The 22,085-nt window shown below is 35.9% G+C and overlaps 1 long non-coding RNA gene across 1 annotated transcript in view; it reads left to right on the top strand.

The window, feature by feature from the left end:
• Nucleotides 1–22,085, top strand: part of LOC124186469 — a 55,148-nt gene that overhangs the window by 8,590 nt on the left and 24,473 nt on the right. The window contains exon 2 of the long non-coding RNA XR_006871675.1: nucleotides 15,491–15,596. This is a non-coding gene — a long non-coding RNA (uncharacterized LOC124186469). The remainder of the gene's footprint in view (nucleotides 1–15,490; nucleotides 15,597–22,085) is intronic.

Below are 22,085 nucleotides of genomic sequence, written 5' to 3' on the forward strand. Positions count from 1 at the left end.
CACCGCCGCCGCATTGCACGGCACCTTCTTCACCCAACCTAACCTAACCTAAACTAACCTACCTTAACCTAACCTCGCACTAAAGTATCGTTAATCGGTCTTCTTTGTGTGTCTCGATTCTTCTTCCGACAATTCGTTTCAATTAATACATCAGAGGTTGTATATTGGTTATTGTATATTCATCCACTGCGGCATTATCTTCACAGCTCATTGTCAGCGTACGCAGCGAAAAAATAGTATAGTTAGTTGTGACAACTATTTGCTACTATTTCATTTATTACATGGTATTTTAAATTTACCGTTATATCCGTACGCTTGATCATTCTTTTTTCACTTGGGTGAACCATTTTATTATTGAGAATTATATAAATGACTAATTTTCCGAATTAGTCGTTGATATTCGAATAGTTGCTACATTTAGAGTAATTATTTTCCTGTAACCTTCTCGATTCTTTAGTCTCAAATTGTTTTTCAAACGATCTAAATAATCGTGTTAAAAAAGAATTATTCGTTCCAAGAAATTCTCATAACTATATTCAGATACTCGGATATGAATCGTCATATTTGTGTATAAAATGGTATCCGAGTGCGTTAAAATCGTTAATCACGGATCTGAATTTGTAGTTCAAAATTCGAATTGGATATTATCCTTTTTTTTTGTCTCTATGAACTCGGAACCTGTAGTGTAAGAACATGAAGTTCAAGGGCTGGCTGATGGTCGGTTTACAGCCACTTGCTTAATTTCAAATGTTGTTCGTTACATTTCGAGGGAATTTACATCCACCACCGATCCAGATTCCAGCACCACGTGTCGAAATCGGTACGGATGTTTACTTCAGTGCTCAACTCGATCCTTGGGGTGCCAGACTGGATTCCCGATCAGCTGCGAAGCTCGATGATCGCGCGAGAATAATGCTCATAGGTAGGATGATTAAGCGGGAGTAGAACTAGATTCGGAGTTCTTTGTCCTGCGTGTTGTCGAACTAAATGCCCCTGTATTATTGTGCGGCTTATCCTGCCATTGCACGGCTCAATTCGCACGCATGCACGCGACTATTCTCTCTCACTCTCTCTCTCTCTCTCCGTGATCTCTTTGCAGTGCCGATTGTGCCGCACACGAACGCACGTCGTATACTCGACCAAGTGTACGCATGTCCATTCCACCCCTTGTGCAGCCTAGGGGGTGTCAAACGCCGCCGCGATTTCACCCTGCGTGCGCGGTATTCCCCGTATCCGTCTATACCCAAGGCCTAATCTCTAAGCTCTGTTCAGCACTAAACGCTGTCGTGCACTTTCACCACCGATGAATTAACTGCAACGCTGTACCGAAAAGGGCGACGTTAGACGGGCTGCGACGGGGGCGAATTCTTGATTATGCACTTTATTTTTATTTCATTTATTCGATCAGCAGTATATCATACACAATGTATTACATGCGCAAATAAATCATGAAGAGGCAAGTAAATTACCTGTTACGGTACTATTGCAGTAACAGATAGAGAGAATAAAATAAGATAAGAAAAACAAAAACAACTTCCTGGCGGATAATTTTGCCCGGAATTGTTTCAGGTTTGCCGATGAGTTAGAAATACGTGCCGTTTAGGGATTGTCTCATAGTTAACACAGTTACTATCATTTCATAGTGAATCGAATGAAAACTGCGTTCAATAAATAATCAGAGTGAAAATTTCTTCCGTATAAGAATATTCATAAGAATATTCATTTTAGTGCAATATGAGCCACTGTAATATATTTACTATATATAAATTGTACTAATCCTCACAGAAAAACTAATCAACAACTAAACATAATTTCGTAATTCTACTTCTGAGTTACATAGGTCAATTGATAGCGTCATTTTGCAACTATTTTTGGTATTCTGTTTCGCAGTAAAAATAGTTGCAACTATTTCCAAATTGGCATAGTATTTTTCGTCAAAACGTCACTTACAATCAGTTACATGGCTATGGTGCACCATAAGTGGCGAGTGCAGGGAACGTGCGATGCTCATTCGTTGGCGCATGCACATTGAGCGAACACAGCGGGTGGGTTGTTCCTTGTGCTAATTCCCGGCACGCGTAGCGCAGTACCGTTTGCAGGTATTATATGGTCGGAGGTTCCAGCGACGCGTAACTGCACAAAAAGAGCCTTAGTGTCAGTAATGTAAGCGAGCGTCACTTTGCCGTTGACGTGTGTAGGTATAATGGACGGAGGTACGAGGTATAAGGTGCAGGCTTCAACTTTTAAAATTGTGTAATCCATAATCCATCAGCACCTGCTGCAGGGACGAACGCGGAAAACGATACGCATGCGTCTGCTCGGTCAGATTATTTTCGGCCATTATTTTCGTACGAAAACTATACGTATAGTATGTGGAAACTAATGTCCGCAGTTGGGCTACCATAACTGTATAACGCAAAGTCTGGTAGTTGGTAATTTGAAATTGGTTTCAGAGTTTCGTTAAGCTTCCATTGAATTTAAATAGTTTTTATAGTTCACGACTATTGAGTATCTACTATTGACGCAAATGCTTGTATTTCTAAGTCAATTTTAAAGTTTGAAATTGGGATTTAAATTGCTAATCAAGTTTTTACGTCATCAGAGTCATAGTTGTTCGTGCCCTGAAATTCAGTCGTACGCTGCTATACCTAGTCGCAACTATAATTTTAATCGTCCAAGTTAAATGTATATTTGTACTTACCAGTTTTCATTACAATCTTTAAAACTATCGTATACCTCATGTCGGAACGAAAAGTAACTTCGATAGTACATAAGTGTATAAACCGCGAGTATATCTAAGAGCAGGTGCTGTCGAAGACCATCTCGCAACTATACGTTTTGCTACAGGTCCGAGAATCGCGCGATGGTTAAAAGGAATGGCAAAAATTCCATGGGCGCAGCCTGTTTATTTATCTTCTTCTCACTCACACTAACGCACTCGGGCTTGAGTGATCGCATCAGAGTACAAAGTACATGTATATTGGCGTGGCATATGGGTGCAGTTATAACAGGTTGTATATTGATGTACGCACATATATGTATAATATCCGTAATGGGTCTTGAAGTCGATAAAAAAGAGGCAACCAGTCGGTATCAATCCAAGTATTACTATACAAGTGCTGATAAAAATTGTGAATTAGTTGTTTTCTTTTCTTCTTTGGAAATTCACGTAGAACGAAAAAGTGACACGTTTAATATTACCTTCCTTTGTGTCCGTTTCAACAATTATGATCCGATCACTATTCACGATCTCTAGATCAAGTACTATTTACACATAGTTGACGGTTCTCGCTGTTGTTTGATCGTTTTAAAATTAGTTACCTCCTTCGTTTCCTTGAAAGTTGCATGAATTTTCACACTTAGGTGCGATCCATACCCGCGGTGTGTTATAAATTATACGAATCAACGGCGCTGACAATGAGACAAAGAGGGCGTTTTGTCCGGGTTCGGGCGTAGACGTCTTTCCCAAGGGATGAGACCGTGGGGCGGCGGGGAGGCGGCGGGAAACGCGAGGGGCCAGTAAGTCGGCGCCAGGTACTGCGGCAGCCGAGTTCTTCTTATCAATGTTCAAACAGTGACGATATCGCGTCTCGTATTATACGCTATATAGTACGGCCACATCGCGCCTCGTATAATACATTATTATATTCGAGAAAAGATACGTGTGCATGTATAATGTGACCTATGTACAACGATAAATACGTGAAGGAAGATGCGATTACTAAACACGTGCAGTCGTCGTTGCTTGCCGCTGCTACGCAATTCTGCGGCTGAAATTAAAATCCCGTTACGAGTGAAAAAGTGACAAAAAAAAAACAAAAAAAAATAGTCACAGTCATTGCATTCTACTAGTATGAATAAAAAACTTTTGTGATTGCAACCGGTATTACAATTTTTTAAAAACGATTCTCGTCACTAGTTTGCGTATTAAACTATATTTGTGCCTGTCACTATCATGACTAATAATTATAGGTATTATGTAAGTATAGTTGCACTCGATATTATTTTGGTTACGGTTCGGTGTCGTTATTCAAATTATTATCACCACTACTATAACTAATTGTAAGTGCCACGATTTTCATCCCTATCACTATAATTTACTAATCGCTGTAATAATTTTTTTGAGTTCTTGTTTTCGATTTTATAGAAATCGATGTAATTATAATATTACAAGGTTTATACCTACTATTTTCACCTGCACTCTAAAAATGAGCAGAAGAAAAGTGATGTAGCAAACAAAAACACGAGTCTTCAACTATACTTACAACTATTTTACTAAGAAGTCTATTCAGAGTGAAATTTTTTTATAACAATAAATTATAAAATAAACCTTAATATTCAATATAAAGATTATTAAGATTTAATAATTCGTTTCCGCGAAAGTTACTCCTTACACATATACATGTTTCATACAAGTTATAAGTTTTTTGGCTCGCTGATTACGAATCTGAATTGGGATTTCAAAAACTCAACATGGTGGGTCCAATATAGCGGAGGAAATTTTCAAATTCGATCGAATCCAGAGACAAAACTCTGTTCAGGGGTTTTTGGGCTTCCCGATTACGAATCCGAGATCAGATTTTGAAAATTCAGTATGGCGAATCAAATCAGTGACCCCGAAAACTCCCACATAGAATCATTTGACCGTACTCGATGAAATTTGAAATTTTTGTCCACCGTATCAGATCCACTGTCTTGAATTTTGAAAATCTGATCTCAGATTCAAAGACAACCAAAGTTCTCCATCGTTTTATCGTAAAAATTTCTAGCGCGCCTACAAGGAGGGAAAAAGCAGGAAAGATGTAGCGGCTATAGGGTAGCGCAGGTGGTCGACGCAGCGCATATAACATCCTACTTGGCGGTTTTTTGGGAAGTGAAAACAAAGGTGGTACGAGTATATTTGCGTAGATCCTAGAGCGTCCTAGTAGGTATACCTACGCATACCCACAAAGCCAATCCCGGGTTATACGTACACCTCTACACGCACCATTACCAACACGTTAAACCCTCCTACCTTCCTACCTTCCTACCCAACATCCCATAGGTGCATCAGCCTAGCCCAGGCATATGCCGCAACGTTCAAGGGGGTGGCTTCGACACCGCGTGCAACCTTTCAGCCCGCGAGGACTGCAGCTTTGTCGGCCTCTTACGTTTTCCTCTTTTTCCCTGATCTCTCTTTCCGCTTCTTGGGTGGTTCTTTTCAAAATAGGAAAGAAAAATAAGAAACACGGGAATCTTGATTTCTATTTCAATTTTCACGTTTATTTTTTTCTATTCTTATTCATCGGATTATATTTAAACTTTTTCTCTACTGTTTGAGCAAAAAAAAAAAAAAAAAAGAAATAAATAAATAAATATACAAGTTGCACAGTTTTTTTTTGTTTTTTTTTCGTGCATGGAATTTATCTTTTTGTTTCCGGTTCTTCCACTCACTGCGGTAGTTTGTCATCGGAAATTATGACGTACGGTAATATATATAACACATTCTCACTTGTCTGGAGACTGTACCGAGTATTCGTTACGTGTGAACATTTTTTTTTTCGCCGTACCTCTAATGCAAATTCTAATGCAATTTTCACGATGCAAATTAATTCTAACGAGCATTACATCAGGTGAATGCGTAACCTAGGTAAACCTTAGTTATTACATGGGTATGTGTGATTTTTTATTTTTCATTTTTTTCTTAACGCAGTTTCTCCTCAAATGTTTGTGCACAAACATTATTATACAATAATCTGTTTGTCGGTCGCGTGTTTGGTCGATGTTTTTTTTTTTTTTTTCTTTCATCATCATTTCTCTCTTCTTTTGATTTTTAAAGATACTCTTTGTCGTTTATTGTTTTTTTTTTTCTCCAATTTTCGTGCAACGTAACGTTTATCCGTACTACCTATAACAATGACGGATGCAAACGCGACTTGAGATAAATTTTATTCAGGTATTAAATTATTATAATATACAACAGTGGCCCTTTTACCGAATAAGATGTATAATGTTCTATCTATACGTATAGAACTGCGTATGTATATATATATATATATATATATACGTGATGGGTGTATCCGTGGCTCCTCTATACCTGATTTGTCAAGATCAAGGCAGCACTTCCTCTGTTTTCGTAATTTCCGTGCCAATATTAGCCCGCCATGTTTTCTCCCCTCTATGCATGTGTATTATACATACACACACATTGTACCTACACAATGTTTTGCGCTCGCCCGGGTTTCTCTCTCTCTCTCTCTCTCTCTCTCTCAATATATATACATATATATATATATGTATATATTCAACGGCCTGGATGAAAACGAACTTGTATTGGTTGTGTGTTCTCCGCAAACAGACCAATCAATACCAATCTCTTAACTCCCCGCACACCGAGAAGGCTTCACCTTCGTACGCGCGGTAAATATTCCTTCTAATTTCATTGTAATAGTATACGCGTCTACCTATCACCTAGAGAAATTTATTTACCGAGAGTTGAAATGAAATTATTTTGAAAATTAATATGAAATATATTCGCGCTAATAACTAATATATTTTTTACTAACAATTGGCATACATCACTGTTACATGTGTATATATATATATGTATAGGTTCACAGTATTAATTATTTACGCGACGATTAAGATCTAATATCATAGAATTGAATTAAAAAAAAAGAAATATACATATATATATATATTCTCTTTTACTCTTGCCTGGTATATTCCTATTCTTCGTTTTTTCCATACTCTCATTTTTCAGCTGAAAAAATATTACGGAATATCGTTTCATTGTAAGCGATCGTTTGTAAATGGCATGTGTTATAGTTGTAATAATGTGAATATAAATACAAGCTTCTTACGCATATTGTAGGTATAAATACTTGCGCGCAATGTCTACCCACGTTATGCTCAATTTACCTGTTGCCCAAACTGTTACACGCTCATGCGTGTATAACGAGCGTCGTTATCAGATAATTAAACGATTCGTTTGGCCACTTGCTGTTATACATACCTGTGTACTCTGTCTCGCGACCTCCGCCGACGTTATTTTGTAACTATTACGTACCTACTTTCGATACAACCTCGCGCAGTAAACGAACGAGCAGCATTAAATAATCCGAGTTATCGTTAACAATTAAACATTACCAAGGAAGATGTGCTTACGACGAAATCAAGAATCTGCGATGAGTAAAAAAGTCTTGCCCTGAAACTTGTCGGGATCCAGACGAACAGATATATTCGATGCGACATTTGTATTGTTATTTGTTTTTTTTTTTAAATTCCAGAAAAAAATTAGTCGACGTAACTATTATGTATAGGAATCGACTATTTTAATATTGTTGCTCGATTGCCTCGTGAAATATTTTTTTGATCGACGTGTAATATAATTGTATAGTTTATTTTAGTCTATATTCGAGCTTCTTGTGATTAGTGAAATTCACTACATCAATTATCGATAATAATCGTCAACCAAACTACGTATATTTTGCTCAGAAGTTGTATATCTCAATTCACAGTAGATATACCTAATTATCTGGTAAATCATTTGATTTCCTATCCAACGTCTGAAGTGTTTAAATTAACTGTTTCTACAATTTCGATGTAATAAAACTAAGCATGAGAATAGTAGTTTTAGTAATCGAAGTATCCCGACTTACTGCGAGAATAGGAATGAATAAAAGAAAATTTCAAAATTAGTTACTCAAAATCGAATAATTTAAAATACTTTGCGAAAGGCTTTCTCATCTCTCGCGTCGCGTACTCGGGTTAACACAAAAACGAGAAAGAAGAAAGAAAAAAAAAGAAAGAAAAAGCCCAAAGAGCACAAAAATAAAAAACAAATACAGAGCGATGGTACCACGTAGGTACGTATAAGAATAAAAAAAAAAAAAAGATAGGTTTGAATTGTACATAAATTAGCCTTCACGTGCAGGTCGAAGAAAAAAAAAATGTCAGTTATTCCATATATATATATAATACTGGGCGACTCTCGAGGCTTCTTTTTTTTGAAATTTTTTATTTTTTTAATTTTTTTTTATTTTTATTTTAGTTTTTCCCCCTCAACATAATGCAGGTATATTCTTTCCTTTGAGGACGCCGCGGAGACAGCACAAACGTACATATTACATCCGCGGTTTCTCTAGTCTTCCGACGCGTTCTACGTGTACCTCTTTTGACTTTTGAAGAACATCACCGCGGAGCTAAGATGGTCTTCCATACCTTACTTCGTGTGTCTACCTGACTTACCGTAGGATGAGACAGACATACCTTGCTGCACGCGGTTCCAATCTCGTGTTTGCGCCCTCGTAGCTGGACAAACAGCGCGGCTCCTCTGAATGTCGAAAATAGTCCCACAACATCCCCGAAGTTTCTTCGATTTTTTTTTTCTTTTTTTTTCCCTTTCTCCCTTTTTTGCCGGGGCCCGTCATCTACGCGCGTCTCGGAAAATTATATTCAGGGCATGGCCATCGGGCCCCCCCAACCGCTTAGGATCGTGTTTTGACTCGGAAATGCCGAAAGAGAGCGAAAGAGTCCACGGCTGGAGGGAAAGGAAAATAGAAAAGGGAAAATATCGAGTATTATGGTGGAAAAGGAGGAGGAGGAGGGTCCCGGAATTAACCGGGAAGAACGCGCCAGTCATTCGCGGGGTGCGGTGTCGAGTTACGTGGCCGGTGTGTAGTGCCCATAATACACAACCGGCGGGCTTTGGCTCTATGCTGCACCATCGGAGGAGAACCCTCTTTGTTTAACTTTCATTTGATAATGGCTCACGTATTATATGTTTTACTCAGGATTAATTATCATTGGACGATCGCTGAGTGCTGCTGAGAGAGAGATTCCATGCAGCACGAGTTCAAGTTACACTGCACGATTACGTGTGTAATATCTCTTTAAAACACCGCTCAAGCCTCGAATTTTCAAAATCTGTGAGATTATACGTGAGAAACGATATGTGAGCTAAATTTTTAGAAAGATTGTAATTTTCACAATTTTTTTCAATTCCAAATCTTCGCCGACAAATTGTGATTCGATTAATACACCTGCACTCGCTTTGCTTATTTGAAACAATTTTCGGAAAATCACTAGTTACAACTAGAATTTCAACTAAGCGTCATTGATAATATGGTTTGATTGAACCTCAGTTATCTGACTTCTGACGTGTAAGGCTATAGTGGCGTTATCTGCTTTGTAAAAAAACGTCTAGGCTCGATTTGTAAAATTTTCTGATACTTTTTGGGATTAATTTGATTGTTTGACAACGGCGAAGACAACTGTTCTCATGTTATAGCTAGTCCTACTATCAACTGAGTAAATACTACTAACCCAAAACTTCACGAACTTGTTCGAGAATTTACATTAGAATTTTGCCATCGGTCTTTGCTTACTATTCAATTCTTTCTCCTCAAGTCATTGAAATTTTGAAGCAGTAGTCTTTGATACTGTTTGCAGTCAGTCCAACTATTTCATGATAGCGAAGACTACTATTCACACATTATATGCTGGTCCTACTATTTACTCAGTAAGCACTACTAATTCAAAATTCCATGCGCCGTATAGCGAATTAAATAGTTGCAACTATATTCAACCACAACCAATCATATTGTTTTTCGCGGGTGTCCGAACTGTACAGAATCCTAAATTTTCACCCAAATCGCAGTACACAGTCAACTATAGCCAACTATATTGTTTTTCTCGAGTGTTAGAACTGTACAGAATCCTAAATCTTAACCCACGTCGCAGGATCGTCTGTTCATCAGTCAACGTTGACTAAATTTTCGTAAAACAATAAGTACACATCGGTGATCGAGCTTCAACGTCGCTTGTTCAGGTACATGCACCTGATAGTTGCTCCCTGAATAGTTGTTCTCGCAGCTGCAAGGCAGCGTTTGAGCGTCGTTTAAACTCCTATCAAAGCTTCAACTTATCGGATCGTTGTGTGCATGAGAGTCCTGGGTGAGGGAGGTGGAGTATCGTTTGACTTTGGATATCACTAGGGTATGCGGAAGATGAACAATCGTTTTACAGATTCCGTAGTGAAGCATCTCGCGGGCGGGCGTTGAGGAGAGAGTGACTATACAGGACACGCCGGCAAACATTTGAACACCTCAACGACGGACATCGTATTGACGATCCTGACGCGCATAACCCGCTTCTAGAATCTTCGACAAAATTTTTCACGTCCGAATCCCCGCGTATTATATACCCTCCACCTATAACTTGTAGGTATATTCCCGTAGGTCCCTTATATACCTTATACCTAACCGTTGTACTAGTAGGTCGATCCGATTCAACGATTCCAATGTTGGCGCTACTGATTCTCGCGCATATATTTATACAAGCCTTAGTACTATTTGCCGGGCATTAAAAATCGAACCCGTTGCCTCGATGCTTGTTCATACACACCGTACTGTACATCCAAACACACTCACACACAGAGTAACCCTCGACGAATAATTTTACTCCGAATTTTCTGCACCATCTTCGCGAAACTCGTTCATCCGCGCATTAGACCAAACGATGTTTCACACTTTTCTTCTACTATATGTATTTCGTTTCCGTTTACCTCACGGCCATTTTCCGCTTTGTTTACACCCCCTTTTGTTTGCTCTCATCGATGAGGCTGTATTAGGCGGGTACTTGACGCTTGTTTATGAACACAACGGAGAGACAGGAATTGCTTCATCTCCTCGGGAAAAACCTCGCGAGGGAGAGGAGGAGGGCCGAAAAATTCGTTGGCGAAAATCAAGAGGGGGAGCTTGAAACGTAAAACATCAAAAAATCGCTACGACAACTATTCAGAAAACAGGATTATTAAAATTACCACTAATTATCGCGCGGTTTTAACGATCTATTCTTGCGATTCTTGTAACAACCGTAATTACTCGAATATTAACGCGTGTGTATGCTTGATTGATAAATTATCACTATGACGATAAGAAGATCGAATAGTTGCAATAATTAAATAAAAAATAAAAAGTAAAATACAAAAAAAAAAAAATTACGCAGGAAATTCTGAGCTTCTGAGCTTCTTTCTTTCTTTCTTTTTTTTGTTTTTTCTTTTTTTTTTCTGCACCGCAGAGATTTTCTCATTATCTTCAGACAGTGGTTTAAATACACTTAGATTGTATTTTACCTATAATACGATAAGCCGGTTGTGTACAGTCGTAAGAATCAATATACCGCAAGTAGATGTGTACTTATAATAGATCAACCTATTAATCGATATCATCGCAATGTAATGTAGGTCAGTAGCAAACAATTGAAATCAGTTATTATCAACTAATTATATCCGTATATGAATCTACTATCTGTGTACGATATTTTATCTCTAAATCAATCCGACGTTACGCATCGTCTCGGATCTTTGTAATCCGCTGTTATACCGATTGCGTATACAGATAGATCATATTCTCGTCAAAGATCATATCTTAAGAGGTCGAGGACCCAAGTTCGATTACCTTTCACGATTCTTATATTTTTTTTTTTTTGCCCCTTTTTTCTTTCGTCTTTGACTCGTCAAGTTACTAATTTTCTCTCTGTTCCTCCATGTTTCCTTTCTCTCTTCCCTCTCTCGTCGCCATTATTCTCCCTCTGCACTCGATTGTCTCTTATCGCATACAAGCCTAGCTGCCGTAATTTTCCGTAAAACTTCAGTCAGAATCGTCGTATCTACTATTCAGATATTCCATGAATCTGTCCGTCTACTTATTCCTCGTTGTTTTTCCACTCTGAATCATTCGAAGAATATATTAATATTGTTTTATTTTCAATTATTTTTTTAAATATTGTCTTTCGATTTTTCTTAACCTTAATTCTAACAACGAATAAACAAACACTCGAGTGCACGTTACGCTGTTTTTTTTTTTTTTTACTTCATTCTCTTCACTGAAGAATTGCAGAAAAATGTTTTACTCGATTATTTGATGTAATAAATTTAAATAAAATAATTTTTTTTTTCTTTCGTTTCTCGTTTCGAGCATCCTTCGTACGTATATCCTTAGCGATCGTGCGAGTAATGAAATTATCTTCATTGCGAAACACGATGAAATTTTTATATCATGTACATAATATGGTTCTTTTTTTTTCTTTTTTTAATTTTTTTTTTTTTTTCCTTCTTCACCCCGACTTATCTCTTTTAGCGAGAAACGCGGTTGTAAGGTTGGTTTACCATATACATGTATACACGTATGTGTAACGATATCAGTCGCAGACCGCAAAGATCGGTTTGTATATTTACCCCTCGTCTCTGTTTCTTTTCTTTTTTTTTTCTCCCCCTCCCCCTCTTCATACTTCTTTTCTATTATTTATCCCTCGATCTGGTCTCTCGGTCTCTTATCAACAAAAGATCCTGAATTATTTGTCCGCAAACATCGAACGCGGACACTATCACTCTCCCTCTCCCTCTCCCTCTCCCTCTCCCTCCCTCTCTCTCTCTCTCTTTCTCTCTTTTCTCGCTTCACTCGCTCATTTATAACCGTATTATGTGAATATGAGAGGGCAGGTAGGAGTCGAGTCGAGGCAACAATATTGCCAACAAAATTCAGTAAATCCTTGCAGCGTCTGTTGAGTGTTACTCCAAATATTACCAACTCAAACATCCAGATGTAGACCTGCTTTTCATCGCACCTTGTACACACCTATACCTACCTGTATATGCAATCTATGCACATGTGTAATGTATAATACGCACACACACACACACACACACAGGCTTACCGTATGCACGTAGATATGTCGCGTTGTGTGTGTGTACAAAACTGACTCGTGTCTATACGTATAGTAGCATGCACTGTATGTACCCTATCGTATATTAAATATAGGTATAATAATACTAACTTTACTTCTCAAACTCTCGGGCTTCCGAATTGACTGGCAAAGATTTGTTCATCGCTGTTTATACATAATATATATATATATAGATGTGTATACGTGTGAAACAAAAAACAACAAATAATTACCAGGCAGATAATGGCGAACGATATTGTATAAAACTCGTTTTATACTTAATTAATTATTTATACCGTTACAGATTTTTTGATGAATTATGGAAATTGGAGTAAAATGGAATTTTTTATTTTCTTCAACGTCGATTTCAAGATGTAAAAGATTGAGGAAGATAATTGAGAAGTGACGAATTTTTACTTCGATTCGCAGGATTGATATGAATAAATCGAGTTTCGAAATCAACTAAACATTGGGTCAGGTGAAATTAGTTGATATTAGTTTGAGGTTGATTTGAAATAAATAAATATCAAGCAAGACAACACTGAATGAATTGGAATGACGGAAGAACAATTTTGATGTATGAAGCAACTTGTGTAGTTCGGACTAACTTGATGGATAAAGAACACTTGTGTTATGTATAATAGTGATTGTGTCGATAGTGCAGTGATTGTTTCGTGACCTGTTACTTATTCAATATGTGCGAGTATTGGTTCAATCGATCGTTCAAATATTAGTTAATATGCTTAACTAAATATTGGCGGGAATAAACATTGACTTCAAATTAGTTGTATACTCGTTGAAATTAGCATAAACATTCGCTATAGGTATAATCGCTTGTGAGGCAATTATTATTAACGATTTACTCCGGATGGATGAAATTTTTACGTTCTATAATGCGATTAACGAATAAAAATACACTTCGATGATCGCTGATGATGAAATTAAATTTAATAAATAAGCTACAAAAAAAAAAAAAAAAAAAACAAGGCTCACCTACAAAAGCTTCGTGGTTTTGAAATATGTAATTTTTTCAGGTACTTTAATTGCGGTTATTTTTTTCGAAGGAGTCGCTCTACTTTCGGATATTTCGCAATAGAGTTGACGCAAAAACAAACGAAACGATATATTTAATCGACAATAATTTACTGCCTGTCTTTTATAAGGTATTTGCTAATGTAAAGCATGAGGTGTAGAACCCGTTTAGCACAGGTGTGACCCACATTTTTATGCCTTATTCTCTCTGTTATTTTCGCCTTTGTATGCTCCTCGATATCATTTTGCAATACGTATAATATACCTGCACACTTTTTATTATTCACCAATTGAACGAAATTGGTTTTCTTCGAACCATAAAACAATCAGATCAATTTATTGAAAAGAACTGAGACAACAGTGAATTGGTTTTTTGACATCGTTGTCTTGAAAAAAAAAAAAAAAAAAAAAATTGCGTTACGTTTACATTGTTTATAATAAAACAAACAACGTGGTGTACATTTGTCCACCTTAAACCCAGAAAACTTTTGACTGACATGCGTAATTTTAAGATCACTTGTGTAGATTTTCATTCCTCGGTTGGTAAATTTGATAAATTTCAACAACACCCGGTTTTCAATCAGTTGAAACAAATTGTTTGCGTATAAAAACGTATCGTTCAACGAATGGAAAAATTCGTTATTTAAGGATATTTTTCAAAAACAATTCACCTTCACGACGTTTAATTAGGACAATTCACGGAGTGTGCAGCACGAATGAATTCGCCATCATGCGTGCAAATCGGCGAGAAATATATTACGTGCAAACCTATTCGCACATGAATGTGTATCGCCCCCCAAGTATGCACACTTTATACGCTTATGGTTAATACACAAATGTGTATTTCGAGGTAAATAAATAAATATTTGGACACGACAGAGCAAAGCAACTCAAATATGTTCAACTAATGTCAGTGCCAGCATCATTTCTCTTTCTCTCTCTCTCTCTGTCTTGCTCTCTCTCTCCTTCCCCCTCTTTTCCGCCTCCGCCTTGTGCCCCGGTGTACTCTATCTCTCTATAAACTCAAACTTCTCCCTGGTAATTATGTACATCGATTGAAAATGAGCTGATTATAATAACTTTGTCGAACAGAAGCTCGTTTGAGTAATTATTGGACATGTGGTGTAGCATAGTTTACCAAATCAGGTGGTGTTTTATTAAAAAAAAAAAAAAAAACTTCGTATGATTCAACTATTCTGTAAGATATAAACTGGAGAAAACGTTTTTCTTAAATATTTATGTCGAGAAACTTTTGGTGAAAATTACTTTATTATCGGTTATAGTTGTAATTCAATAATAGTTGAACTTTTGCTTGATCGGACTTATTAAATTTTATAAAGTAATGCGCGGTTATTCCATAACCAAGATTGTTATAATAAGACTGTTACTGTATTAATAGTGAAGCGAATTAAACAACTAGTTACAACTAATTGATCAAAAGACAAGTCGAATACCAAAACAAGTACTAAATATTTTGCTGGAAAAAGAAAAAGTCGACAGTTCAAGAATGGATTTTGGATTTCAGTTTGGATCGTTTAGTTGTAGAAGAAAAAAAAAAAATTGATAATAATACTAACGCAATTAATTCGCCTGAAGGATATATTCCATAGAAGCTTTTTCCAAACAATGCATTAATCTTCTCCTCCCAAAACGATCGGCATATTCGTCGTGTTTATTTTTCAACACAAATGTTTAGTTGAATTAGTATCATGACTTTTATTGACAGCTGTCTTTTTTTTTTTTTTTTCAGAGTTGCGTGCCTGTATTTTCCTACTTCAATTAACGAGGAATAATTTGTAGACGGGTCGGAGGAATTAGATGCGCTGCAAATTTGCCCGCGTATCACAGAGAGATCCGTAAGTATTATATTATACACCTATTTATAGTGTACCATATACTCACTCGCTTAGTTACTTACTTACTTACTTACTTACTTACTTACTTACTCACTTACCCGCGTACTTGATACAATGCGAGGTATACACCTACTATGTACATACGTGTGTCGTACATTTACTTATATACTTAGGCTTGTGTGCATACGTGTATTATGTGTAGAGGTATGTGCGGTGTCAACTCGGCAACGTTGACTCTGGTTATTTGGTTCTTGAATCATTCCCTCCTACCGTATTTATGCCTGTATATATATGCCTACATAATACCACATTGCAGGGCGTCGTCGTTTAGTTACATTGGCTAAACGTTTAGCGAATAATTCCCTACCAAACAGTAAAGTATGGTTAAATTGTGAACGCGTGCCGTTTAGTTGATATTACGCACGGATTAGGATCATCCAAATTCCTTCGAAGTATAACCCATTCGCTATTTGGTACTTGGAATTCGAAATTAGTAGCTTCCGTTGTTTCAAAGTCGGATGAACTTTGTGGAAATAGTGAAGACTATTATTCCAGAGCATCTGTAAATTCTGACATTTAGCTTCGATGAATAAAATAGTAGAAACAACTGTAAAAATAGTGGTGTTTGTTGTGAAGATAGTAAGGCTCGTTTCGTAGATAGTGAAAACTACTAATTACTAATTTTCTAAATATTACTTTTTCTACCCACGCGGTGCCTGAAATTCCGAATTAGTAGCTTCTATGCTTGAAATAGCAGTAACAACTACAAAAAAATATTGTTACTTACTATAAAAATAGTTAGTCTGACTTTGTAGATATTATAAAACTACTGATTTCTAATCTTCTGTGCCAGAAAATTTTAAGTAGTATCAGATAGTAAAAATAACTACGAAACTAGTAGCCTTCGTTATTCAAATACTCTGGCGAATTTTATAAATACCGAGAACTACTAGTTTCAAATTTCTTTATAACTGTTTCAAAATTGCGAAAATTGTACCAGCGATGAGTGCAGACAAGAAAAAAAAAAACTGAAACGCCAGAAGGAAAGGAACAACTAATCGCGATATTAATTTCTAATACATCACAATTGTTGTATTAAAAAAATTGAAAAACATTTCAACCCTGTCGACATTTTTAATCGCGCAAATGAAGGAAAATTGTCGGAAAATTTGTGTGAAAAAAAAAAAAATTACCACGACAAAATTCTCGGCGCTGGTGTTGTAACCTACACCTTATACCTTACACATTACGCGTATTCGTCGAGTCGCATGAGTACATCTATCTTATCAGTAGAGAGCCGCTAGCTCGCGCGCCTTATCAAGCCAACGTATTTATGGGGTAGGATATTTCGGTATATAGCTGGAAGAGAACCGAGCTTCTACGATAGCGACGCGGTGTGAATTCATCGCTCGCTCTCCTCACCTCACAATCTCATCAGCCTTATACGCTAACTAACGAGTCACGAGCAGCTAAAAGCTGATCATCTGTGTAGTTGCGTTGCGAGAATTAATATGACGACAAGAAAATTAATACATTATTTTTGCTCCCTCTTCTGCTTGTTATTATTATTATTATTATTATTATAAATATTGATTCTCTAATGTTCGTTATTTTTCACTCATTTTTTTTCATCTACAATTGATACAATTCATAGAAGATTTTTTTACAGACCTTGCGTGGGGACTTCACAAATATATTTTTTTTTTTTTTTAATCACTCGGTCGGATTATTTGACATTTTGAGAACGAGAAAAGTTGGAATATTCTTTTTTCGCTTAAAATTTATAAAACCATCATTTTTCCACTCACTCCATTAAACATTTCTTTTCATTATTGCAGCAGTTATTATCGCGGTTTAAGTTTCGTTAAAATATTGGGTATCTTTTTTTTTTTTTTTTTTATCATTATTTCGACGCAAAAGTACCTACGAGAAAAAAATTTACTGTAAATTTGATCACACTAGTGTTACAAATATTTCCGAACAGTTTGAACGAAGAATTTTAAATTGAGATGAAACGAAATGTGCCTAGAAAATGTTAAAGAAATTAAAACAAGGTTGTTGGTTCCTTAGTCGTGCAATAAAACGAAGCGAAACGAAACTGATACTGAAATTGTAAATGAAACGAAATTCGAGTCTACAAAAGTTTGCCATTAATATATGATATTTTTTATATAAGGCAATTTTTCACGCTTCACCTACCTCGCATACCTTTCGTACGGTTTGCACAAGTGTTACTCTCTGTATGTTCACCGTATTTCGACCCGTGCCTACAAAAGTCGTTGTGTCGATTGCACATCCATACACACGCGACGATGTACTTGTTACAATATTCAGTCAGAAGCTGTAAATTACAATACCTGTCCTGTAAATATATTTTTCTTCAATTAGCAACAATCACAATCGAAAAATTAATGTATTCTCATACGTACCTCGCAAAATTTTGACGGCTACATAAAATTGGTCGAACATAATACGTGGTTTATATTCGGCAAGTGAAGAGAGCAAGAAAACTGAAACGGAAAGGAGAGGAAAGATGAAAAAAAAAATTTTAATATTCCATCGGAACGTCAGGTATAAATGATGAAACGTGCGTAGTTCGATAAAAAATTATTCATACCATTATAGAATAATTTCGACAGTTCATGAGATCAATGAAAATAATCTCGAAGTTGGTATAATTTTGTTGAAAAATTTCAACCCTGTGTTTCGTTGAATTTTCTGCTTAATTTTACATTACTTAAAAATTATCCAACGCGATCTTTTCTTTCACCTCAAACTTTCGGCTACGTTGTTTGATCAAAAAGACAAATTTTTATTCGTTTTCTTCTGTTCCGATATGATTTCGAGCAACTATATATAATAAGAATATTGTCGGATCGATTTTGGAAACGTTTGTAATTTGAAACATTATGAAAATCGTAATATTCGTACAAATTATACATTCTCTAGCATGATTCTTTTTTTTTATTAACAATTTTATACACGATATATATATATATATATACACACACTTTTAACAATGGTTGCAAATTCCGGCATTGAGAAATGTTGAGAATTTTCCTACGTGGGAATTGATAATGTATTTAACACTGCGTATCTTACTTTTGCTAAGATAAGATTTCCCAAGTTTTATTTATATGTACATACGTATATATTATAAATTACTGTACCGTGTAACCTGCGTACATATGTACCTGTGCCTATACACTCATTATATTTCTGTCAGTGGCTCAGATATTTACAGATTTTTACCGCACGTATTATATGTAATATACTTCACTCGTATCTTTAATTATCTGCATATATAGGTGTGCACATTTATTATCGCCAAGACTCTTTCGCATTTAATTCAGTCATGTGCTACGTTACGTCACGTCCTGTACAGTCAGCCTCTCTACAGGTATATATATATATATATCGCAACACGCTTTGCTCCACGATTTATCTGCAAAATTTATAGGAATAATATATTCGATGTCTGATATCTTACGTTATTCGTAATATAAATATCAATCATTGCGATATCGGTGAGTTTTTCGGGAAAATTGTTGATCGAAGGAAGAAACGAAACTTCAAAATGTAAATAAATAAATAAATAATTAAATAAAAAACTCGTAATTACGAAATGAAAGAAACACAAAAATTCAAATTCCTATTTCATCGATTCAAGGTAAAAAATTGCAATATTTTTACAAGTATCAGTGATCTTACAGTTCTGTAATAATAATAGCTCAGAGCTGAGAAAGATTTGTTGTTAACATTTTATTACTAAATTCGCTAGTTTGAATACAGAACACCGTCACACTCGAATGCACAAACATGGAGAAAAAAAAAAGAGCAGAGGTAAAAGTGGAAGGTGTAAGTTGTTAAATTAGTCTAAGTGGGGAACAGGTAGCCCGAAATATCTGGTTAGATCTATTAGAACGAATTAAGTAACCTGCTATCCAAATAGACGTATAGTAACGCTGGTGAAATATCACTCATCTCACTCACTTGAGAGTCGGTGGCTCACAAAGATACGAACCGCATCTCCGCCCCCCCGTTATTAGTCCTCTTAAACCTTGCGGGTTAGTTGGATATTATACCTAGGTAATAATATATAACGTTCACATATGTTTCGGTACACTGAGAAAAATTTTTATTTCCGGTTACCGCTCAGTCCTTAACTATTTTTATTTTTTACCAAAATCGAAAAATATAGTTCTAGGTAGAAAATGAAAATTAGTTTTCCAGCTGTTACCGGAAAGTCTAGTATCCGTTGCTATTCTTTCTCATTACGATCGCTGTTGCTATATTTTCTTGCAACCGTTGCGAAAATTTAACGCTCGCGCAAGAATAAATTGACGTTGAAGCCTTGTTTAACTAAAAAAGTAGAGTAAACCTCAGAAACTGATTTTGCGTTGCAATAACCAAAAAAGAATCGACGATAGCGCAAAATGTTTACGCGTACCTCGTTTTTCGTAATTCCAACAATATTCAAACAGTATTTTTTAACGATACCTGTTTTACTAATTTTTCTAGTTACTATAACAAATGATATTTTTCTTAGCGTACCTCAACTCTCTACTCAACAACGATTTTGTGTTTTTCTTTTAGCTGTAAAAGAAAACCTGAGAGATGAAGGAATAAATTTGAATCTTGAGAAAGAAGAAAAAAAAATTAATGTAATGTCCAAAATATGTTATTGAGCAAACAGAAAAAATAGTTGGCGACCAAATTGATACTTTAAAGTTGCTCGTAAATGATGTTACTTTTATCAAGTCGAATTCCAAGTGCTGCGATTTCGGTGAAGTGTTTTTATTCAAGTAAACTTTGCTTTGAACAAATATGGCTAGTCGATCGATTCGTCTAAATGGGGTAAAAAGTTACGGAGAATTTTTTTTCTCCTTCTTCGATGCTTCTGTATACATAGTCAATTAATTGAATATGAGAAAAAAAATTTTAGTGAAAGTCACAGAGTAAATAAAAACTATTTGATCGAAATTTTTTTAGGTGTTCAAAATATCGGGTAGTGTAATTTATATAATTATGAATGTTATGATGTCTCAGATTGGTTTCATAATTTTTTCTGATGAAAGTTCAGGACGAAAATCGGAATGGCAATTTCTCGATCTGCGAAAACTGGAAAAAACCGACTTTCTAAAATCCGAAAAAATTCAGAAAAATCTTATAAAATTTAGCAAAATTTTTAACACCTATAGAAAATTGAGATTTCATAATTTCGAAAGATTGGATTAGAAAAATGATTAAAAAAAAAATGATTAATACTGGACTGTATTTTTTTTTTCTCGTTTGTCTTATTTATTCTTTAAAGTTATGAAATCTCCATCTTCTAACCAGCTTAGATTTTTTTTTTTATATTTTATAATATTTTCCCGAATTTTTTCAGACATTAGAAAGTGGGGTTTTTTTTTATTCAAGTTTTTAAATCATACTTCAAATACGCCGATTCGAAATATTCTAAAAAAGAAAAAGGCGATTGCGTTTCTCGTCATGTATAATACTTTTATACGCAGACTATATAATAATAAAAACGCGTGGGTGCATAATTATTTCGAAGTGGAATAATTCGAGGGGTTCGCCAAATGATCGGCAAATAATTGCGGATTAAATGAAAATTATATATATATATATATATATCTATGATTTTTAACGGTTTCTCGGTAGGTATATACGAAATCGCGTGAAGAAGAAGAAGAAGAAGTATAAGAAGAGGGCTCGAATGGCGATAAGAACAATGAAATAGTGTTGGGCGGCGTTAATTTAAGAATCTTCCTCGTTAGTCGAATCATTTCCACATCGTTGAGCTTCCGTTTCGTTCAGTTTCGTACTTTGGCGCTGTACGCGGGTTGATACAATTAATTACGAAGTCGCAGAACGATTCTTCCCGTGTATATGCAATGCATATATATACATATATATGTGTGTGTGTGTGCAGACACCCTCGCGTATACCTTTAGCTAAGTCAAGTTTCCCTAATGAAATAAGAGCGACTCGTTTGCTGCTGATTTTCGTCTCATTTAATTTTTTTTTTTTTTTTTTATCTCATTACTCTTCAGTTTGTTTCGTTTCGATGAGGAAATTATTTCTCCGTTTGTTCCGGATATCGATGGCAATTAGGTGAGCAATCAGTTAATTAATCAATTGGCTAATTAAAACACCACCTCGAATAACGATTTAGAAGTTCAACCCCTCGCGGCCAATATCGCAATTTTGCTAATTCAATATCCTCGCGGCGTTCGAGAGGAAAGAAGAGAAGAAGAAAAATAGAGATAGGGAGAGAGAGAGAGAGAGAAAGTTCTCGCATTATAATTTATTTATTTTCATCAATTATCATCGTCGTCGTTGTTATTCTGATTCGTGACTGTGATTATTTTTACCGAAGTATGTATTATTTGTTTATATGCGTACTCTCGTGCCTGTTTCTTGGTAAAACATATTATAGTAAGTATACTGAATGTTACATACTGTACATATCCGAGAATAGTT

This window comes from Neodiprion fabricii, chromosome 7 (assembly GCF_021155785.1).
Source record: "Neodiprion fabricii isolate iyNeoFabr1 chromosome 7, iyNeoFabr1.1, whole genome shotgun sequence".
NCBI lineage: Eukaryota > Metazoa > Arthropoda > Insecta > Hymenoptera > Diprionidae > Neodiprion > Neodiprion fabricii.